This window comes from Pelodiscus sinensis, chromosome 4 (assembly GCF_049634645.1).
Source record: "Pelodiscus sinensis isolate JC-2024 chromosome 4, ASM4963464v1, whole genome shotgun sequence".
Lineage (NCBI taxonomy): Eukaryota > Metazoa > Chordata > Testudines > Trionychidae > Pelodiscus > Pelodiscus sinensis.
Window position 1 is genome coordinate 36,178,747 of NC_134714.1, and position 21,598 is coordinate 36,200,344.

General features: G+C 44.0%; 1 long non-coding RNA gene across 1 annotated transcript in view; it reads left to right on the forward strand.

The window, feature by feature from the left end:
• The first annotated feature begins 204 nt into the window (after window positions 1-204).
• LOC142828966 (uncharacterized) overlaps window positions 205-21,598 on the forward strand; it is a 28,355-nt gene continuing 6,961 nt past the window's right edge. Inside the window, exons 1-2 of the long non-coding RNA XR_012903155.1 lie at window positions 205-343; window positions 1,418-1,480. This is a non-coding gene — a long non-coding RNA (uncharacterized LOC142828966). The remainder of the gene's footprint in view (window positions 344-1,417; window positions 1,481-21,598) is intronic.

A 21,598-nucleotide genomic window follows, 5' to 3' on the forward strand; every position in this document is an offset into this window, starting at 1 on the left:
CTCCTGTGCCGCGCCGGGTCTGGCGGGGCCAGCCGATCTGCCGGCGAGGAGCCCGCGGCATGGCGGCAGGAGCCGGGACAGCGCGGAGGGATTCACCCACCCAGGCAGACCCGTGTGACAGAAAAATGGCGGCGGGAACGGGTATCCCCGCCCCCGCCTAAGAGGATGACATCAGGTAGGACGTAAGCGGCGGGACGCTTAAAAACGCCGCCGCCGTGCCAAAGAAGGAACGCCGCGAGTGAGGGGGGGGTAGAGGACTCGGTGAGGGTCTTGACTGGCCAGCAGGGCCGATCTGCGGACGGCAGAGTGAAGCAACTCCGCCAGCCTGTTGGCCAAAGGCAAGGTGAGCCCCTGGCGAGACTGGTGCAGCCAGGGACGGGGAAAGGAAGTAGCCCAGGGCAGAGCCATTTTTAGGCTGGTGGGCTGACGCGTTACAGCGGGATGCCCCGTCAGCCGGACCGGAGCTAGACGGTTCCGCGTACTTAGGGCCCGGGCCCGGGTCTGTGGCCTGTGAGCAGGGGCGGGCCTGGGCCCCCCTTTCCCCACCCCGCGGATAGCGGGAGAAACCGAGGTTAAAAAAACCCCCACAACGACCTGCAACAAGCACACAAGGGTGACGCTTAAGGCGGCCCGCCCCTGTAACAGGGGCCGGGCCGGGGGTGCAGTCAGGTGAGACTGGTACAGCTACAAAGAAGGGTGTCCTGCTCCTTGCATCATTCCTTGGGAGGCCAGATACATTTACCTTTACTGCTTCTCAGCTCTGCAATCTGTGTGCAGGTGGCCTTGTAACTTCCCTGGCCCTTGGAGCATGGCCTATCAGTGGCGTTGCTGGGCAAGGTGTGGGAGGGTCCTGGCTCCACAATCCTCAAAGGGTCAGGGCCTCAGACAAAAGGAGTAGGCAGGGACTAGCCTCTCCCCGCCAGCACTTCAGTGCCGCCCGGGTCTCTGGTGGTGATGTAAAGGCCCTAGAGCTCTGTCAGCAGTCCTGTGGCCTATCGGTCAGTACAGATAATTATTTAACCTTTATTTGTTACCCTAGAATCTAGGTGCCTCAGAATCTTTGATATATTTACCCACATACACTTGGAGTGATTGGGCAGTGCCATTATTCCCATTTTACAGGTGAGGAACTAACATGCATGGAGAAGTTAACTGACTTCCTTAAGGTCACACAGGAAGCTTATATCCCAGGCAGGCATTATAACCAGCTTTCCCATATTCTAGACTAAAGCCCTAAGCACTGGACCATTCTTCTTTTCTGGAATCCCAGAAAGCATTTACAGGGACAGTTTCTGTGCTTGAGGGAGTATTTGCACTGCATTTGTGAGTAGCAAAAAGGGGGGCAGAAAAGCCAACAACAATCCACCCATAAGTATATTCCTCATGTCTCTTTAAAATCTAAGGAAATCCTTTACAGACCCTGTTTGAATGTCTCCAAGGAAATGTTTACTTCTGGAAATGATCTTTGATTCAGTGCAAGGTGAGTCAACTTTTCAAGCAATGAAACGTTATTGCCTTCTTGTTTATTTGGAAAGTTTATTCTGCTTATTTAACTAAGAAGAAATTACTGAAAGGCAAACAGAGCATCCATACAACCCAGTGAGGCAGCTTTATCCAAGCCTTACTGAACTGTGTGTGAAGTCACTGAGCTGTATCCACACATACAGTGCTATGAATGCCCTCATTGTATCGGGAACATAAATATTGTCTATAAGCTCTGGGCTCCTGAATAACACACGCTCTTAAAAAGGTTCAAAGACTTACTGTACTTTAAACTCTAGTAATACTGATGTTGCTTGCCTTAGACATCTGTTCAGAACATTCCTTTAGTCAGCACTGCTCCGTTTTATGAGAAAAAATCTGAAGAAAATATCAAGCCATTACCATTACATCATGTTACTTACTTTTCACACCTCTGTAAGGTACAAGTTTATACAAGCTTAAAAAAATCAATATGCTTGAAGTGAAAGTTTGCCCCCATTTTGTGCACAGCAGCTTTCCTGGACTGATAGGCAAAGGATTTCTTAGTCAGACATAAGACTTTAAATGGTATTTGTAAATAAAGTGTTTTAATGCAAATCTGCATTTTGTAACAAGCTACCGGGCAGCTTCCATCTCACTGATCTCAGAGACCAGATTGTGGTATCAGCAGGAGGAAGTTCATAACCATTTAAAATAGTGTCATCTTAAATTCTCAGGGGCCTAGTTTACACCAGGACCTTAGTCTGAAATTAGACCCCCAACGTTAATTTTCTAAGCATTGCAGCCACACTACTAACCCCGTTATTCCAGAATAAGGGGCCGTGGAATTTGAACTCTGTAGTCCTGCTTTTCACACTCAATAATGCTATTCCTGAACTTGTAAGTCTAAAATAACTTTAGTGTAGGTGCTCGGTGTCATTACCATAAAATCTCGAATATAATGCACTGAGATGAATAATGCGCATCCTGACTTTTGAATTTTATCATAATGAAAAAAATCTATACTCCTATATATAATGCACACCCTATTACCTTTAAATTCGGTTGATTTTAGTAATGTTTATAACTTATTTTCATAAATGTCAGCAATTAATTAACTATAAACTATTTCATATGACAAGTAAGATGTAAATTTCATATTATTTATTGTTTTTAAATATTTTAAAGCACTGTAGGAAACCCTGCCATTTCAGTTGATGTTGATTTCATGTTTAATGCCGTCTTAGCATGGCGTTGGCATAGTGGAGGTTCGTTGTCTTCTGACGCGGAACTGCCAAAATAAAACTTTAAACAATAACTCCTATATATAATGTGCACTTTGACTTTGACCCGGAAAAAAGTGTGCAGTATATTCGAGATTAAATGGTAATTCAAACTAGTTGGCCTCTAGGAGTCCTGCAGCTTTCCAGAGTGCTTCTTGGGGCTCTGAATCATCATAGATACAGAAAGCTCCATTAATGTGAATAACTACCTTGGACTGCATTTGATCTTCTCCGTAGTGAGAACACAGAACTTTGAATTTATAAAATCAGGTGCCCAGAAATCAAATTTAGTAAATTTGAAATAATCGCCTATTATAGACATGGCCAAGCAGAAGTAAGATTTATTTATGTATGGGAGGTGGGTGTGAGTCTGTGTGTCCTGCTTTAGCAAGGCTTTAAGGATAATCAGTTCTGATGCTTCAGGGCATGAGCTTGTCAGCAGTACAATGCAACTAGAGAAGAGATTTGCTGGTGATTTCCTTTTTTTGAATTGATAAGTACAGGTTGAATCTCTCTAGTCTGGCATTCTCTGCTGAACCAGAGAATTTGCCAAACCACAGGCGGTCAATATTGTTTAGCAGCATTACCAACACTTCCACTGCTTACTGGGCTCTTAGAATCATAGAATCATAGAATCATAGGACTGGAAGGGACCTCGAGAGGTCATCGAGTCCAGCCCCCCGCCCTCAAGGCAGGACCAAGCTCCGTCTACAAGAAGACATGTAGGGGTAAATTAGAGCTAAATAACAACACAGAACATTGAGAACAAGGACTGGTAGCTGTAAACATACTTTAAGGGACTGCAGAAAACATAAGAGGACATCCAGCTAACTCACATCATGCAGGGCCACGGATGTTGTAGGACCAAAGAATGCCAGGCTAGAGAGTTTCAACCTGTAGTAGACTGATATCCAGCTTGAAGAAACATAATGGCTACGTCTACACTGGCCCATTTTCAGAAAGCGGCATGCTAATTTTAAACTTCGTAATAGGGAAATCTGCGGGGTTTGAAGTAGGAATAAGAGATCCTCCGGAATAGGGCTTTATTCCAGAGGATCGGGCCAGTCTAGACACTCTTTTCCGGCTTTTCTACAAGCCAGAAAAAAGCGGCGGACATCTTTATTTAAATCCCGCGGGGGATATTTAAATCCCCCGCGGATTTCCCTATTACGAAGTTTAAAATTAGCATGCCCCTTTTGGAAAAGGGGCCAGTGTAGACGTAGCCGTAATCTGATAAGCTACAGCACCAAAGAAAAGTGTCATGTATCTTATTGTTTTATAGCCATCCTGTTTTATTCTTGTCCAGTGTCACTAGATTATTTCTAACTATAGGAATCTAAACTTTCCTATCATCGAAATATCTGAGCATGTTATGGATGGCTTCTTGGATCACCAAATACCTGGGCATCACTTTTTTTTTTCTGATTATCTATTTTTTTTTCCATACATAAAGCTTCTAAACAAAAACAATATACATGTCTCTGTGGTTCCAAATTCCAGCTGGAACCAGAAGAGACAGAAAAACACCCAAAGAAAGTCTGTACTTTACCCTACTTTATACATAACCAGTAAGTATTGAAAGTTTGCAAAGAGTTTGTACCTGGTGCTATTTAGCTTGATTTTATATGATCAAGACTTGTGGGTAGTTCAGCTAAAATTTAGATAAACAGCCCGACAATGGCATAGTTAATTGCTTCAAACTCAATCTCTGAAATGTTTGTGGTTCATTCATCGCTAATATATTTTTATGCTCATCAGCTGTGATTTCATATTTGCTCTTGTGGTGAAACATGAATCTGTCCTCATTCATAAAATCATACATTCTGAGGTCACAAAAATGACCATGACTGTATATTCTTCCCTCCTTCATCATGAAAACAGGTTTTAGTTTAAACTGTCTCATTTATTTTCTTTACAGTATGGCAGGGTAGTTGTGCTTTACTGGGGGAAAACAGTGTGAACTGCAACCTTGTCTTCTGCTGGGAAGATATAAGACCAGATCCTTAGCACAATGTAAATCATCATAGATCCACTGAAGTCAAAGAAGCTAGGCTAGCTTACACTGACTATGGCTACATCTACACTGCTTCCCTTTTCCGCATGAAGAAATGCAAATGGAGCACTCATTTGCATATGTTGCACTCTCATTTGCATTTCATCCTCGGATCCCTTTTGCGCAAGAGTTTTTTGTGGAAAAAAAGCGCTGTGTAGATGGGAGCCTTTTTGCGCAAAACTCCCCTTTTGTGCAAGAACCATTCTTCCTCATTTTTTGCACAAAAACCTCTTGCGCGAAAGGGATCTGAGGAGGAAATGCAAATAGCAGCGTGACATATGCAAACGAGCACTCCATTTTCATTTCCTCTTGCGGAAAAGGGAAGCAGTGTAGATGTAGCCTATGAGTCTAGCCTACAGACATTTTTTCTCTCCAATTTTACCCTTTCAGTCAAGGGCAAATTTCTCTCCACCCATGTAAGTCCTAGTATTATACAGGTGAAGTGAGATGGAAAAGGCCTGGCCAGAATGTGGATATAGTGTGCTTCAGAGTAGAAAAAGGAAGGATGTGATTAGACTAAATAAAAAGAAAAAATATTCAGGCTGCTGAAAGCTGATAGGCCCTTGTTTTATCCCTGGGAAAGGATTATGTAGTGGATCAGTTCTTCCAGCCCACCTACACCACTAGCACAGGATGCTACTATATAACTGCAAGTCCCCTCTTTCTATTATTCAGGACTTTTGCAGAGATACATCTCTGGGGTACACAACAGTAGAGGTCCCACTATGCAAGAAGTCCAGTAGTGTCCTCTCTGCAGTCCCATTGCAGAGATTATGTGGTACAGAGATTTGCAATTATTATTTACTTTCTTTTGTATTATAGCTATGTTCTATTTAGTCATCTCTGAGTTATTTCATTAAATCCCAGCTTAAACGGTAGGACTACAGGTAACTTTAAAATCCTGCTTAATAAGGTTATTCTGTTTGATCCCTAAAGTACTTTTCTTGATTTTAATATTTTAATATTTACTTTACAAAACTGATGACTTTCTGTTTTCTCTTGCTCTTTTTTTTAACACCATCTTTGGTGGTTGAGCGGAGAAGAGAATTGAAAAGCCTTGGCCATTCAATAGGAAAAATAAAATCCTCCTGAATAAATCTTCCAGTCAGCAGAGCATGTTTTGTGTTTGGACTGTTTATGAAGTTTACTAGTGATAAAGGGTCAAATTTAAGCCAATAGCCATCTAATATAATGGAGGGGGTTGGTATTTGTATCACCTTTCTCAGGCAAACATTGCAAAAATATTTAAATATAGTTCATTCTATTTTATGGCTTCAACTATTTTACTCCAGTTTGCTTTTAGTGAATATTTTATTGAACACGTTTACTGTCAAGAATGTTTATGAAAGCTACTCAGTTTAAGCTTCACAGCTGATCCCAATACAATGATGGATCCAATTAGTACCCCGAAGTCCAAATCCCTGAAAGACAGGAAGGCTGGCCAGGACTTCAGATACACAGAATTGAAATTCCTTGCTTTTCCATAGACTCTCTGTGTGACAAAGAGCAAGTCATGTAGCCTCAAGTTTCCTATCTGTAAAATGGGTAAAACAGTACTTCCTTACAAGATTTTATGTTTTGAAGTTAATTATCTTAAAGATTATGCTGTGCTCAAAAGCTACCATGAAGAGGATCGAATAAGAAACTACGATAGATAGAAATTTGGAAAATTTGAACAAAGATTGAATTCTGAACCTCACATATTGTATCATTTTAATGATTATTTGAGTGTCAATACAAATCAGTCACATTGGTTGGTCACATTATAATTGGCTTCAGCTACCATTCCAAAAACTGTAACATTCTTTGCTTGCAGTGGCACAACAAAAGGTTTCAAATTCTTTCCTGCCTTTAAAACATCAAAGAAAACACTTCCAGCTTCACTCTTAAAAGCAATAGCCCTTTGGTCAGTATAAGTAGATGCAGACATATCTATAGCCATGGGAGCTGGTTTTTGGATTTGGTCCATGTTCAGTAGTCAAATTGGTATATGGGAAGGAAAAGTAACACCAGCAACAATGAGTTTCAAATCAAAAGAAGATTACTATGATTAAGTCCTTGACTATATTTTTTAAATGTTCAGTGGTATAACTGCATCTTTGGTACATTACCAGATTAAGGTGTATTGCTATCAGCCTTGCTTTGGTTAAATTAGAAGTTTGCATTAGTCTAAATGATTTGAGATGCTTATACAGCTATGGATTTCCTTAATATAGACAGGGCCTAAAACTATTATTTGAAGGACAGATTAAAACATTGAGAACCGGGATCAAGTTTCCACTTTAAATGTGCATCTACACTGCACCGTTATTTCAAGATAACTAACGTTATTTCAAAATAACAATGTGAGCATCTACACAGCCATTCCGTTATTTCAAAATAATTTTGAAATAACGGAAGGCTTAATCCAAAATCTTTAAACCTCATCCTACAAGGAATAACGCTTATTCCGAAATAGCTATTTCGAAATAAGTCGTGTGTAGAACCTCCACTGCCGCTATTTTGAAATAACCCCTCTCCAGGGCCATTCTAAGTTATTCCTCCCCAGTGCCTCCTGGGGCTCTAAATTGAGACAGCATGACTACATTAGGGAAGCCTGCTTCGGACTAATTTTGAGGCTTCCCTACAGTGTAGACGTGCTATTTCAAAATAAGCTATTTCGGAATAACTATTCCAGAATAGCTTATTTCAAAATAAATGTGCAGTGTAGACGCAACTTAGATGTGTGTAACTGAAGAGCAAATGGACACAGTAGTACCTGAACTCTGCCCATTGATCCAGCTCCCTCAGAATGTCTTGTACCATTTCACAGTTCTGCATAATTCCAAGATGCAGTAATTTTTCTATTAAATAAAAAACTCACAAAAAATGTTTTCCTCTTTCCTCCAGTCATAACATTCTCCTAAAAATCACACCAGCTCAGGGTGAACAACATTCACTCTTGCTTCACTAACAATCTAGTATACAAAGATCCTCTAAGGCTGCATCTATACTATCACTTTTGTTAGTACAAGGTTTTTCATTCCGAGGGGTGAAAATACACTCCTCTGAGTGATGTAAGTTACACTGACAAAAGTGCTGGTGAGAACACTTCTGGGTCAGTAAGAGATATTCTCCCAGGCTATGTTCCCTCTGGGTGGCACTGTTGCCTCCTGGCATGGCGTTCAGCTGACTTCTGCACCACTCAGCCAGGCCGTTGTGCAGGAGCAAACAGCACAAGCAGCTGTTTGGGCCCTGCGCTCCCCATGCAGCACCATCATGCCGCATGGGGAGCGTGGACCCCAAACGACCATTTGCATCGCTTGCTCCCACGCGGTAGCCCGGCTGAGCAGCACAGAAGTCAGCGGAGCGCCACGGCGGGAGGCAACAGCACCACTCAGAGGGAACAGCCAGTGTTTCAGCATTAGGGTATGTTTACACTAGCAGCCTATTTCAGAATAGGGCTGCAAATGTAGGCATGCAGAATTGCAAATTAAGCCCGGGATTTAAATATCCCGTGCTTGATTTGCCTCTTCCAAGCCGGGCGCCATTTTTGAAATTCACAAGCCCAGAATAACTGCCCTCGTCTACACACGGCAGTGAAACGGGTGTTTGAAATAAAGCTCTGTTTCGAACTACCTGTTATTCCTCTTGCAATGAGGTTTAACAAGTAGTTCAAAATAGGACTTTGTTTGTAGACACGGGCAGTTATTCCGGGCTTGTACATTTCAAAAAAAAATAAATGGCGCCCAGCCGGGAAGATTCAAATCAAGCGCGGGATATTTAAATCCTGGGCTTGATTTGCAATTCCCAATGCCTACATTTGCAGCCCTATTCTGAACTAAGCTGCAAGTGTAAACATACCCTTACAGAGTCACAGACATTGGGCTACTATATATATGATAACAGCTTTGGTAGTGTGGACAGTCGCCTTATTTCAAAATTTTGAAATAACTCCCCAGTATAGACGTGCCCCTACTGACATAGCTACTGTCACTTCTTGGAGGTGGTTTTGTTATATCCATGGGAGAGCACTATCCCATTACCATAGAGCAGCTACGTGGGAGATCTTATTGTAACACAGTACACCTGAGACATTGTACACTTGCTCATACAGACATGGCCTTACACTAGAAATAGGAGCTTGGTGTCATTATTTTGGCTTTCCAATAGGACAAGCCCCAAAAGTAAAGTTTAATTCTTTTGATACACATTTTAATAGCATTCCAGTTATTATAGAAATGGGTTTCCCTCATAATGCTTGATACTAGAGAAATGTTAGTGTTCTTGTAGACACAAGATTTACTAACATGTTCTTCACCATGTATATAGACTGATTTTTCTTTAAAGACGGGCACTGCTTATAATCAGGCAAGCCGTTAAAAAGGTAAATGGGCCTTCCTTTGCTATCCTGTGAATTCAAGGTCCTATTCTGAAGAAACTGTGCTGTTGGCTACAAAATTTAGTCCATGATACACCTATCAATTTTACTATTTAATGTCCAATATCATCTCTCTGTGGAGATGTAACTACTGTCACATAATTAATAGTTCTGTATATTGATCACCCTGTACACCCTAAGGAAATGGTGGGAATGTTTAGCTAAAGGCAACTCTGATGATTTCAGAGACAAACAGGATGTAGTTATTCAATTTCCATTTCTTTTGGTACTATATAAAATTAGACCTCAAACTGAGCTATGAAATTTGTTTATGAGGAGAAACTACTGGAAAGGTTAAGGAGTTATTCTGATGAGGATTTGAAGCAAGATGACTCTAAAATAAAATTCAGATCAATATCTAAAATCAGGTTAGAGCTGCTCAATGTTTTATATTCAATCCATTTACTGTATTTAAATAAAAAATGGATAATTTTCACAGAATGGAAATGTGTTAGAAAATCCATTTTCATGTTAGAGTTCTGTGTTTTATGTAAAAAAAAAAAAAATCCTAAATCATGAAAACAGATTCATTAGAGTTTAGGCACTTAATTTTTTTTGATTGCTGTAATGTCTCAGCATAACATTGTATTTAATTTATTTTTCCCAACATGGCTGATTTTTTAAAATTTATTTTGTTTTTTCAACAAATCCTGAATTATTTATTTCATGGGAGGAGTAAAACATTTCCCAAGTGGCTCTAAGGCTATCAACTCAAATACTCTGTCAGGATTGAAGTTTGGCATTTTTATTGGATCTTTGCACAGGAAAGACCTTAAAAGCAAAATATCATGGTCTATAGAAAAGTTATTTCAAGTCAGCTTTAGAGATTTCCAAACTATAATACCATTTTTCTCTTTTTTTCTAAGGACTATACTGTTGGCTTTTGGTAGTATGAGATTCTAGATTTATTGCTGAAGGAATATGAAACACAGTACCAATAACATGTTTTTAGAACTCCCCAAAGCTTTTCTAAAATAGATTTTTTTGTAAAATATAGACTATAAGATGGTGTATTATAGTATCAAGGGTATATTTACATAATTCAATTAGGGTATGTCTACACTACCCCCCTAGTTCGAACTAGGGGGGTAATGTATGCATACCGAACTTGCTAATGAAGCCCGGGATTTGAATTTCCCGGGCTTCATTAGCATAAAGCCGGCTCCGCCATTTTTAAAAGCCGGCTTGTTCGAACCCCGTGCCGCGCGGCTACACGCGGCACGAGCTAGATAGTTCGAACTATGTAGTTATTCCGAACGATCTGTACGCCTCGTGGACGTAGTGTAGACGTACACTTAGAGCTCTGGCACTGGTGACTAATTCATCCATCCCAAATGTACACAGATACAATATTTACTCCCTACTACACTGTCCCAGTGGGAATGGGTAAAATTATGCTGACCTTAAGAATAAGGATGAAGATCCTGAATGCGATGTAGTTAAAATCATAAAGGCACATTCCTTGACTCTCAAATATGTAAAAGTGTATATAATAAAATAACCATTTAACTGAAAATCTGGCAGACTCTTAACTTGTACCTTTCACTAGCAGAGATGCTTAATTATTTTAACCTAAGAGCTGCACATATTTTTAGAAAGGTCAAGGGATCACAATCAGATGAACACTCAGGAAGCACAAATGGAGCAGAAACCACCCACAAGTCCCTTTATTCAGAATTTTGGAGGCCTTTTGATTGCTGAAGGTCCAGTGTAACCACCTCCTACATTTTCTTTCCTAAAGTTCATACTGCAGTTGAGTGTGTCATGCCATCTGGAATGATTCACGACTATGAGGGCCAACCGCAGTGCAGACTGTCAAAAAGCAGGGCAGAAACTCCTAACCAGTGGTATGTTCTACAGTTAGGTTTCACCAAGTCTGTAACCAATGTGAACTCCTAAAGTAGTACAATAATCTTACATAACCTTACAATCACAGACAGCCCCCTTGGGCACTCCAAGTTAGATTGCCACAGAGGAGAGCTTGACTTAGTGACACTCACTTGGGCCAAAGATCACAAAATATTGAAGTTGCTCCTAGTTACAAGAGACAATTCACTTATCCCAGGTCAATTTGTATCTCTGTGCTTGTAGCTAATCCCATAGTCAACAAAGAAGAAATAAGCTCCTATATTTCCAAAAGGTGACAGGGATGTAGTGATCTGTCAGAATTAAATATTTTTAGTGCTAACCTAGGATCTCTGCTTTTGTCTCCTTGTCTCGAGCTCTGTGAGAGTCCAAACAACAAAAAGAAAAAAATCATGTCATCTGTCTTTATTTCCCTTTTTCAGAATCCACGATAGGATGAGCCCTTCTGCACGTAGCCTGTATAAAGGAAGTTAGCAAACTATATCATGGGGTTTCACAATGGCCTATTTAGCATTCCTAGCAGAATTTTTACAATTGTGAAGCAAACTGTAGCTATTAGCACATAGAATGGATACAGACATTGCAAGTAAGATTAATGCATGCAGCAACTTACCAGTATTTTATAGAATATCAACACTACTTATATCCTTATAAGTCTAATACTTATCCTGAACAATGCTAACATACAGGTGAGCTGGTCTGGTTTCCAGCAGTGAATCTGTGGGTTCTTAGATGATGCCTATAGCCTTGGAAAGACTGGCACCTAGTCTACCAGCATTACAGAGTGGCTGGAATGTGCTGTGTTCAGGCCATTTCCAGCTAGTTTATACTTATTTAGGACAAGTCACAGAAGACCATACATACAATTTTCTTAACACAGTCACCCTTAAAAGGCATAGATTGGACACTGCTGCTATATCATTACGAATAATATAATAAATTATTATTAGAAATCACGTATAATAATTGGCTAGTGAAATTCCTTTGTAGAAGAATGATTACTTTTAAAGCCATGACTGAGTGACTAGGTAGGTTAAAATATTCCCCTACAATTTTCTGTGTGTTACAGTTCCTGATGTCTGATTTGTGTCTATTTATCCTTTGTCTGGTATGGTCAGTATACATGACAAAGGGCATTGCTGGCACCTGATGGCATATATCATACTAAAGGATATGCATTTGTATGAGCCCCTAATATTGTGGCTTATGTGGTTATGGAATGTGAAAAGAAGTCAGTAACATATTTAGAAAACATGGCTGGAGCCCTGCATAGCTACAAATTTGTATCCACAGCTGCAACTATATCTGCAAAAATGAAGCACGGCTATCCACATCTGCAAAAGTGGATACCTGTATATATAAAGCAGATATCTCTGTATTTGGAGAGCTATAAATATGGTGTTACATGTAGAAGTGGTAGATAAGAGAAAGATTGGAAGATCCAAAGGTACTCTACAGCTGGCCAACATTTTTTTTAAATGAAATGTTTTGGCCAATTTTAGCTGAAATGTTGACATTCAACGAGAAAACAAATCAGTCAGGTGGTTTTTTGTTGGAAAGGTGTGGGGCGGGGGTAGGGAGTAATTTGTCCAACTAGAGAGCTGGCTGGGATTTTTGTTTATTACTTTTTGAAGTCATCAATAAAAAGTGAAGAAAATAGCTATTTATACTAGGGCTTTTTTTCTAACCAGCTCTATTCTATCATACTACAGACTATAAAACTAGATAGTCTGATCTTTATAGCCCAGTCCTGGAAAGGCACCATCAGACAAAAGGAAAAATCAGGGACCAATGTAGCTGGAATCTTTAATGCTCTGAAGGAACAGGGAGCTGATGGAGATGTCACTGCTAATAAGTGAAGGCTGACTTTTTTGCTCGTGGCTTCAAACTTTGATATCTCAAAAAATAAGATGGATGTGAATCTAAAAGAAGCTTGAAAACAGTGTCAGTCTGGAGAGGTGCCAGGATGATTCTTAACAAAATACCAAGTGCCATCTTTCAAGACCGATTCAAACATAAAATCCCTTTATATTAACTGCAGTATCAGTCATTGCATACTACACCTAGAAAAAAGAGGCCTTTATCTCTATCTATATATTAAGAAGCCACACAGGAGCTGTTTATTTGCTTCCCCTCTGAGCCACCCAGCTGTTCCTTCCATTTGTGGTCTTAGGGCTAATTACATAATGTCCTTAATTTATACCCACTGGTAAATCAGATCAGAGCATTACCTGGAGGGCAAGCTCTAATTAGAGGAATTTCAGAACAAATTGTCTAAAGAGCTTGTTTGGTGTGATTAAATGCAAGTGATGGGCCCCTCTCTCTTTTTCCTTTAAAAACATGAATATTTACTTTGCACTAAAACCTGTCAGATTAAAAAAATAAAAAAAATCAATAACAGCAGTTCATAGTAAGTGGCTATAATATGAGTGGTATAATCATCAAAAGCAGCAAATATAAGTTTTCTTATCTGCAAGTGAATGTCTATAATGCTGAATATGCCTCACTGTGGATATGTCTCCACTGCACACCTAGCTCAAAATAAGCAATGCAACATGAGATACATAAATTACGTAACTTATTTCGAGTAATTTTGAAATAGCTTATTTTGAAATTTGGCGCTGTCTACACAGCACCAAATTTTGAAATAGAGCAGTATTCTGAAACGTCCCTTAATCCTTGTGTAATGAGGTTTACAGAGGCATCGGAATAGCACAACTGTAATTTCAAAAGCTATTTCAAAATGCTGGGTGTGCTGTCAATACGTGGAATAACTATTTCGGGATAGAACAAGTTTTCTGAAATAGCATCACTGTCTAGATGCACCCTGTCTGGGCATCTGTCAGAAATCACAATGTGGACTGTACCATCTAAGACTGCAGAAGGAGCAGGGAAACTAGTGCACCTCCAAACATTCATGGTTTTAACAACATAGTTTTTGGAGATGAAGAAAAGAGATTTACAGCAGCATCTTTCATCTGAGGCTAAATTATTGTTTTTTCAAAAATTAATCAAGTCCCATACACCCCTATGGGCTATGTGTTTCCTTTTTCTAATGGATAAACTGAGGTTCAGAGTGGTTAATGGGTATATTGCAGCACAACTCAGTAGGGATGCATCTGTACTGAACTCTGAGCTCAAAATAAGCTATGCAATTTGAGTTACACAAATTGAGTAGCTTATTTTGAGGTTATTTCAAAATAAACAGCTATTCCAAAATGACCCTTAATCCTCACAATAGCATGAAATATTGAAAGATATTTAAAAATAATGAGCTCACTGTCAAGACACAGAATACATGTTTTGGGATACCGGAAGTATCCCAAAATAGCGCCACAGTGTAGATGTACCCTAGGAGCTGTAAGTGAGAATAACTTCCATCTTGCCTCAATCATGAGAGAAAGTGTTGAGCTAATACTTGAAGTGGATGGGGAACTCTGGCTCCCCTCATCCCACCTCACTGGCCAGAGTAGCTGATTGTGTACATAGGAAGGTGAAGGCCCTTTATGGACAGATGTGCATGCAACTGGATACAATTATTCTGCCAAGGGCTCCCATATACACATATTATAAATGGGTACCAACCCAAGTCCTAAAGTTATCTCCCCCAAAAGTCTGGTGGAGCTGAGATCTGAACTTCAAAATTTGCTGCAATCTTTATAATGGTCGATATTCACTTTTGGAAGCTTGGATCCAGAACCAAACTTAGCTGCTCTGCCTTAGCTACACAATAATTTAGGTGCATGGACCCAGGTCCAGTACACAGTTAGGGTATGTCTACACTACAGCGCTAGTTCGAACTAACTTAGTTCGAATTAGTTAATTCGAACTAAGCTAATTCGAACTAACGCATCTAGAACTAAAAACTAGTTCGAATTAGCGTTTTGCTAATTCGAACTAGCGCGTCCACACTGATTGGACGCAGGGGGGCATTTAAGGGCAGCTGAAACCGGTTCTGGCAGGGCATCAGGTCAGTAGTTGCTTTGTGTGGCTGCTGTCTGAGGCTATCTGAGGCTCGTGCTTAAAGGGAACCCCCTGGACAGCCGGTTCTCAGCTTTTCCTGCTTGCTTGCCAACCTCGCCGAGGGACAGCAAAGCGTCGGTCTCTGTGCCCGTCTGTGTCGGTGCTTCCCTTCGGCGGGGGCTGCCGCAGGTGGCAACATGGAGCCACGGCTCACCCTGCACCTTCTGGTGCACTTTCTGCACTTGCTGCTGCAAGCCTGCCAGCAATGGCTCGAGGCTGCCTGGCACCACCTGGGGAACGTCAGCCCCCTGCCTCTCCGCCTGGCCGCCCTGGGGGCCGTAGAGGAGCCGCGTCGGCGCCCCGGCACCGGCGTGCCCCGCCGCGTCTGGCGTCTGGACACCAGCAGCGACTGGTGGGACCGCATCGTCCTGGAGCGCTGGGACGACCGACAGTGGACCCAGAACTTTAGGATGAGGAGGGACACCTTCCTGGAGCTCTGCGAGTGGCTCGCCCCTGCCCTGCAAAGAAGGGACACTCGCATGAGACCTGCCATCCCCCTCCAGAAGTGTGTGGCCATCGCCCTATGGAAGCTCTCCACGCCGGACAGCTACCGATCCGTCGGGAACCAGTTCGGTGTGGGGAGATCCACTGTCGGAGCGGTGCTCATGCAGGTACGGTGCTCGTCGGCCACTGAGCCGGAGGGGGAGGGGGGCTGCGAGGAGGGGATGGGCCGCCCCAGGGACAAAGGTGGGGGTGGGAGGAGGCGAAAGCGCTCCGCACCGGAGGGGTCGGGCTGTCCCGGCCGTACTACACGCCGCCAGGGGGGTTGCTTCCAGGAGTGGGGCGCGGGGCACTGCCAGGACACGCACGCTCCCAGCCACCCGGGCGCCCCACTGATTGGTGCTTTGCTGTGTCTCTCTCCGCAGGTGGTCAAGGCCATCAACCAGGTGCTGCTCCGCAGGGTGGTCCACCTTGCCGACCCGGACGCCGTCATCCAGGGATTCGGCGCCCTCGGCTTCCCCAACTGCGGGGGGGGCCATCGACGGGACGCACATCCCCATCCGTGCCCCGGAACACCAGGCGTCCCGGTACGTCAACAGAAAGGGGTACTTCTCCGTGATCCTGCAGGCCGTGTGTGACCACCGGGGACAGTTCACGGACATTAATGTGGGCTGGTCCAGCAAAGCACATGACGCCCGGGTGTACCGCAACTCCTCCGTGTGCCAGCGGCTGCAGGCCGGGACCTTCTTCCCCGACCGCCACATCAGGGTCAGGGACGTGGACATGCCCGTGTGCCAGGTGGGGGATGCCGCCTACCCACTGCAGCCGTGGCTCATGAAGCCCTACACGGGGCACCTCAATCCCTCCCACCAGGCCTTCAATGCCAGGCTGACCAAGGCCCGGATCGTGGTGGAGGGGGCCTTCAGGCGACTGAAAGCCCACTTTCAATGCCTCCTCACCTGTCTGGACCTGGCTGAGCACAACATCCCTCCCGTGGTGGCGGCATGTTGTGTGCTCCACAATTTGTGTGAGCGGAAGGGGGAGGCTTTCCTGCCAGCCTGGATGGCTGAGGCTGACCGCATGGCTGGACACTACAGTCAGCCCCTCACCGCTGCCGTCCGGGAAGCCCAGCGGGGGGCCATCCGGATCCGGGAAGCCCTGCGGGAGAGCTTCCAGGTGGAGGAGGAGGAGGACTGACCTCTCCCTTGCATGCCCCACTGGGGCCTTCTTCCACCCTACCCCCCCCTTCCCCTTTCCCCTCCCTACCTACTGTCAAATAAAGACACCTGTTTTTCCAACAAAAACATCTGTTTATTTCACAGAACTGGGGTGGGGGGAGGGAGGAATGAAGGTGGGAGAAGGGAGGGGGAAACCTGGGATGAGGGAGCTGGAAGGGGAGGGGAGGGAAGGGAGGAAGGGAAAGGAAAGCTCAGGGGTGGGAGTCCGGCTGCCTCTCCCGTCTTGCCACACTGCGGGTCCGGGGGCGTTGGTGGGGAATGGTTGTGGAGGGGGGGGCAGGAGGGACAGGGGGTGTGGAGGAAGCAGGAGTGGGAGCAGGGGGAGCAGGGGGAGCAAGAGGAGGAGCATGGGGAGCAAGAGGGGGAGCAGGGGGAGGAGGAAATGGGAAGCGATCCAGCAGGCTCTGGAGGTGGCCTCGCAGGGCACAGCCCTGCTCCTCCAGGGCCTCCAGACTCCTCCGGCTCAGCCTGAGGTCCTCCTGGACCCAGTGGTCCTGGAGACGGAGCTGTCGATCCAGGAACCGGAGGTGCCACCTCTGGTAGTCCTCCTGGTTCCTGGCTGTACTGCTTGCCCGGGCGCAGGCGGCTGCTGCAGGCGGGGTGGTGCGCCCTGCAGGCCCAGGTGCTGCAGCTGTGGTGCAAGAAGACCAGCGGTCAATTACCCCAGGGGCCCAGGTGTGTGAAACCCAGCTCCACTGTGCAAGGCCAGGGCCCCTGCAGGATCCCCAGCTGCTGCTCCGTGGTGGGCAAGGCCCAGGTGCATGGTCCCGGGGCTCCCTCTCGCCCCAGCCCCCCGTACACATAAGGGGAACATGAGGGTACTCACAGGTGGACACCTCCCCGGCCTCAGACGACGCAGGCGAGCGGGTCTGTGGCGTGCCTCGGGGGTCCCGGGTCCTGGGCAGGCTGGCGGCAGGCTCCTGGCACTCAGAGCCCTCTTCCTCCTCCTCGGTGTCCAGGAGCGGTCCCTCTGCCCCGGGGTCAATCACGTCCCGGGAGGCAGGGACGGCATGAGCCCCCAGGATGCGGTCCAGGGCATGGAAGTGGGGGCTGGCCTCCGGGTCGGCCCCTGGCAGGCAGGCCCGGGAGTAGGACTGCCGCAAGTCCTTTATTTTGCAGCGCACCTGCTCCCGGCTGCGCTGGTGGCCCCTGGCGGCCAGGCTGGCAACCATGCAGCCGTAGACGGCCGCGTTCCGGTGGCTAGTGCGGAGATCGTGGACATTGGAGGCTTCCCCCCCAAACCTCGATGAGGAAGCCTAATACGAACTAGGTACTCCGTGCCGCGTGTAGCCGCGCGGCATGGGGTTCGAACTGCTGGCATTTAAAAATGGCGCGGGCCGGCTTTATGCAAATGAAGCCCGGGAAATTCAAATCCAGGGCTTCATTTGCAATTGCGGTATGACTACATTACCCTCCTATTTCGAATTAGGAGGGTAGTGTAGACATACCCTTAGTCTGTGTCTACACAGCAGGCACCTATTTTGAAATAGTATCAAAATACTGTCAAGCTGGAGGACTTCTTACTCTGACTCCTATAACCCTCATTGTAGAAAGAATAAGGGAAGTCAGAAGAAGAGTGCTCTATTTCAAAATAAGTGCTGTGTAAATGCTCTCTATTTTGAAATAAGCTATTTCAAAATAAGCTACACAATTAACAGATTGTGGGTCTTTGCCCACGAAAGCTTATGCTCCAACACTTCGGTTTGTCTATAAGGTGCCACAGGACTCCTCACCGCTTTTACACAATTAACGTAGCTCAATTTGCTTAGCTTATTTAGAGTTAAGCCCTGCAAATGTAGACACTCCCACCACACACACACACAAATAAGATTTCCCTCCCTGAGAAAAGTGATGGGGATGAAACAGGATCTTGTGTATTTACATTAAAATGTGCAAAGTACTGGAATATTTGTATTTAGTGATCAGAGGAAGTTTGGCAATGGTTGAGGAATTAGGAGATCTAGATTTAAAGCCAGCTCTGCTAGAGACTTATGTGACTTTGATCAAATCACTTAGGCTATGTCTACACTGGCCCCTTTTCCGGAAGGGGCATGTTAATTTCACCTATCGTAGTAGGGAAATCCGCGGGGGATTTAAATATCCCCCGCGGCATTTAAATAAAAATGTCCGCCGCTTTTTTCCAGCTTTTAAAAAAGCCGGAAAAGAGCGTCTACACTGGCCCCGATCCTCCGGAAAAAGCGCCCTTTTCCGGATGCTCTTATTCCTACTTCAAAGAATAAGAGCCTCCGGAAAAGGGCGCTTTTTCCGGAGGAGCGGGGCCAGTGTAGACGCTCTTTTCCGGCTTTTTTAAAAGCCGGAAAAAAGCGGCGGACATTTTTATTTAAATGCCGCGGGGGATATTTAAATCCCCCGCGGATTTCCCTACTACGATAGGTGAAATTAACATGCCCCTTCCGGAAAAGGGGCCAGGGTAGACGAGCCCTTAATGTCTCTGTGCCTTGGTTTTCCATCTATAAAATAGAGATCACAATCATACCTTTCTCCCATATTTTATTTATCTTGCCTATATAAAAATATTTGTTGCCAGAATATCTTTTATTGAGCACTTATATAGCACATTACGTGATGGGGTTCCTATCTTGGTTAGCACCTCTAAGCAGGACTGTAATACATGTAATAACAAAGTCTTAGTTGATATATTTTTTAGATTTGCAACACATCAAGCAATACTGCTTAGATGGATTGAAATAGACAATATAAAATGAATTATGCCACTGTCAACAAAGCCAAGAACTTACACATGTTGAAACGTGTATTTTAAGTAAGAAATTTTCCCAGGAACAAAAGGCTGTTAGGCACCTAACTCCCATTTAAACTTAGAGAGAATTAGTCACTTAACTGCCATTTTGTGTCTTTGAAAATCTCCCTTTAAATGAATACAGAAAGGGAATCTGTATTCAACAATAACATAGCACACTTTAATTTCTGAACTATTCTTAGGGGCCATAGCAACCTTGGATTATTATATTACCCTCATGATTTTACATTTGAGATGCGTATATTGGTGAAGCCAACAAACAACAAAAGACATTACTGCATAATAATATGAAATTCACATCTAAGGTTCAAAATCAGGACAAGTTATTTTAGGGTTATGTAAGCAAGTATTCAACAAAATGTGTGCAGCTCTGTTTCACATGCCTAGGTGAATCTGTTTGAATTAGTGAGGTTGTCATGAAGGAATGCCTAACTTTACAACCTTGATTCACATCCTTCCTGCTAACTACTCTATCAGGACAAAAAAAGTCTATATTGCTTGATTGGAAGTTTATTTTATTTGCTCAAGACATGGAGTTAAAGTTGTACTTTCCTTGACTGTGCCTATAAAATGGTCATATCTTGGAGTTGGTACCCAATAAAATAAAACAAACTGACTAACTTTTCAGTAGTATCCAATCAATATTATGTAACCTGAAAAAGAGCTTGAAGTGCAGGATTTAAAGATGTTTTTAAACTCTCTGTAAAAAGACAAAAGAAAAAAATAGATTGCGGGGGGGAGGAGGAGAAGGATGAGGAGGGGCTTAAGATCCTAGATGTTCAGCAGTGTTCAGAATATACAACTCTAGATGAAATGAGTAGAATCTATGAATGCTGCTAGATTCATATAGTTCAAAGTCAGAAGGGACCATGGTAATCATTCAGCCTGCACCCTATGTAACACAGACCATAAACCTTCTCCAGAACAATTCCTAGAGCAGATCTCTTATAACAAAGCATCCAATTTGTATTTAAAAATTGTGAGTTGGAAAATCCACAACAACCCTTGCTAAATTGTTCCAATAGTTAATTATGCTAACTCAGAGAAGGGTATGTGGGAGGAAGGGGGAAGAGCAGAGCCTTATTGCCATTCTGAAGGTACCTTGCTTCAACTTCCACTCACTGAACCATATTATATTTCTCTCTGCTAAACTGATGAGCCCATTATTCAATATTTGTTCCCTAGGTACATATTTATAGTGTGATCAGGTCACCCCTTCACTTGTCTTTGTTAAACTAAATAGATTGAGCTCCTTCAGATTGTCAGGCTAGATTGAGCTTCTTGAGTCTGTCAATAGTGATTGAAATGTAGCCTTGTTAGTCTGGTGTAGCTGAAACAAAAAACAAGACTATGTAGCACTACATTGTCCTGTTTTTTGAATCTGTCACTAATTCTTTAGTCATTCTCATGGTTTTCCCCTAGAATCTATCACCATTCTCCTCAAATTATGGACATCAGAACTAGGCAGCATATTCCAGCAGCAGTCTTAACAGTGTCAAATAAAGAGGTTAAAATAATCTCTGCGGGTATGTCTACACTACAAAGTTAGTTCGAACTAACAGACGTAAGTTCGAACTAACTTTCATGGGCGCTGCACTAGCGCTCCGTTAGTTCGAATTTAATTCGAACTAACGGAGCGCTTACTTCGAACTAGAAAAACCTCATTTTACGAGGATTAAGCCTGGTTCGAACTAGCTAGTTCGAATTAAGAGGTATGTAGCCCCTTAATTCGAACTAGTGGGAGGCTAGCCCGCCCCAGCTTTCCCTGGAGGCCACTCTGGCCAACACCAGGGAAACTCTTCTGCTCCCCTCCCAGACCCGGACCCCTTAAAGGGGCACGGGCTGGCTACGGTGCCCGTGCCAGGTGCAAGCCTGCCAGCACCCAGCCAGCAGACCCTGCACCTGGCACGGATCGAGCCACCCACCCAATGCCTTCCAGCCCTCCCCCTCTTCCCGGGACCAGGCTGGCGGCTCCCGGGAGCTTGCCCGGGACCGCAAGAGGCGGGCACCTTCCTGGGCTAGTGCAGACATTGT